This window comes from Pteropus vampyrus, unplaced genomic scaffold, assembly GCF_000151845.1.
Source record: "Pteropus vampyrus isolate Shadow unplaced genomic scaffold, Pvam_2.0 Scaffold193, whole genome shotgun sequence".
NCBI lineage: Eukaryota > Metazoa > Chordata > Mammalia > Chiroptera > Pteropodidae > Pteropus > Pteropus vampyrus.
Genome location: NW_011888974.1, coordinates 18,375 through 20,923, shown reverse-complemented (window position 1 = coordinate 20,923; position 2,549 = coordinate 18,375). Strand labels below are relative to the sequence as shown.

General features: G+C 42.7%; 1 protein-coding gene across 1 annotated transcript in view; it reads left to right on the top strand.

Moving 5' to 3' along the window:
- The window catches only part of RCC1L (RCC1 like), a 46,549-nt gene that overhangs the window by 36,336 nt on the left and 7,664 nt on the right, over positions 1-2,549 (top strand). The window lies entirely within an intron of this gene.

Sequence of the window (2,549 nt, the reverse complement as noted above, 5' to 3'; positions counted from 1 at the left end):
AATAACTGTGATTTATGTGTAGACAACTAGACAGCACAGAGCTTAGTAATTCTGTAGCAAACCTCTGCAGTGGAGAATGAACTGTTTTCTCCCCGCCCCTTAGTCTGGGCCAGAGACTGTGCCAAGAAACAAAAAGCAAATAGAAGAGCCTTAGGGTTTAGATACCGAGATCCATGCTTTTGGGATTAAACATCTGGTACCACTGATGAGTATTAAAATTCTTATAACCAAAAAATCATTTCTAAGAGTTTTAGGAATCTGGCCAGAAGTCGTTTAGAACTTGGCTTGGTCTTCTGATCAGTGTGAAACTTAGAGCTGTTCATAGGAAAAACTGTCCTTTGAAGGCTCTCCTGTGTTCACATGGGGTTTCTGAGTGATTTATGGATGGGTCCTGTTCAGGTTACCCTCAGGATGTGGGAAGTTTGTATTCCGAGATTGGTGACCTGGTTAGATGTAGTCCACCGGCAAGAATTTAAGAGAGGAGAAAAGAAACATGATTTTAAATATATGTCAGAATGTTCTTGCCAAGCAAGGAGGAAAAAAAAAATCCATGTGGATATAATACATCTTGGTGGTGCAGTTTGAATTTCTAGTGAGTGAGGGCTGCTCTTGGTTTGACTTACTGACCATTGTTTTTCCTGTAATGTAGGAGAAGGACATGTTTTTGTCTGGGGCTATGGAATTCTTGGGAAAGGACCAAACCTAGTGGAAACTGCTCTTCCAGAAATGATTCCACCCACTCTCTTTGGCTTGACGGAGTTCAACCCAGAAGTCCAGGTTTCCCGCATTCGATGTGGACTCAGCCACTTTGCTGCCCTTACCAGTAAGTGACCAAGCCTGTGCAGCCTCAAAGACTGACAAAGCTTCACTCTCTCACGTTGAATCCCGAACTGTGGGCAGCTCTCAGTTTCCATCTATGCAGTGGAGTGGTACCTTTGTGTGGATAATTAAAGAGAGCAGCCAATCCAGACATTGTTGGCTTGAGGTTTTATAATGCATCTTTTTTTTCATTCTGGAGTTTTGTTTTTGGTTCATTTGGTTTGTGGTTAAGCTAATGTGAAAGTGAATTTTCTCAAGAGGATACCAGTCAATGGTAGTGGAGGGGACTGTTGAATATGTTGGTATACTGGGGGCAACCAGCAGAGGTTTGGCATTTCCACAGTGGATAATTAGGTAATGAATGTGTGAGGCTTAATCCCATTGCCTGGCCAAGCCCAGACCCGAATCTGACCCAGGAACGTGGGATGGCAAGGGGAACATTTGTAAGATCATCCTGTGGTTTTGTGGAAGTAAATCTGCCTCATTTCTCCAAAGTGCTGAGAGAGAGAGAATGATCAAAGGGAAGGCTGAAATGGAGACTTTCTCAAAGATTTGCCAAATTACAAAGCCATAACATATCCACTTACCCTACAGACCTCTTGATTAAATCTCCTATTCCACCACAGTGACTGTTAGTTCAATTTGTTCCTCTTTAGTTGACTTGAATTGTCAGACTGTATTAATTTAATTTCATTTTGTGATTCTCAAGTAAATTCACTATTTCCTTGCAATTAAAAATTTTTTTCATCTTATGGTAAGTAATTGTTTTCTTTTAAACATCTGGGCTGGAACATTCAGTTCAGGTCATCCTCGTTTGTGTTCTCTGGCCCCATGTGAGGACTGTTCCAGATGAACACCATTCAGTACCATCTGAATTCCAGGCCTTGGGTGCCTTAAAACACACAAGCTGTCATGTGGACCATGTACGAGTAGGTTGGAGTCTTGCCTGATTGTATGTATTAAAGTACTAAGTGGTGGCAATGCTGACTGGGGTTGTGACCCCTCACCATTACTCAAGCAGAGTCAGCCACTTATGTTTGCAAATGAGTCTAGTTCTGTGAGTTTTCTAAAGCTACTTAGACTTAATAAGTAAGAGTCATTATGGACTAAGTACGGAGGTGTCAGTGATCTATTGTCCAGACTATTCTAAGGCTTGGACTATGTGCAGAGTCACATACTTGAGAATCTATATGAAGTATTTCTCTAGAGTAGACTATTTTCTGTTTGCTGTCATGCCATGTGGCCATTTTTGATCACACTGAAATGAAATCCCTGTCTAGGTTTTCCCCAGGACTCAACAGCCACCCTCCAAGTGCCAGTTACTATCCCTCAGTAGAGGGAGCATCCAAACTTGGATTTCTCCACTGTCTGTGTGCCCAGTGTTCGCATATGGCCAGCTGGGGGCTGGAGTTGTTTGGTTTATCCTGAGGTCTGCTAACGTTTTGGGAGCTAGACTGTTCTATTCTGTTAAACACATAAAATTTGGGGGTGGAGGACCAAGGATGATGGTCCGACCAGGGTGCCTCTTATAGCTCCTAACAAAACGATTTCTTATTTAATTAGCCCAGATTATTTTAGTCCTGGCTTCTCCATGTCTTTTCTTCTACTTTTACTAGGCAGATGCAGGGCAGTGAAATGGGGCCTTTGTGCCAAGAAGTGCCCAAAGCTGATGTAGACAGAAGTCTCAACTGAGGCTGCCCTACCAGATCTAGGTCCCTTCCTGGAGGATG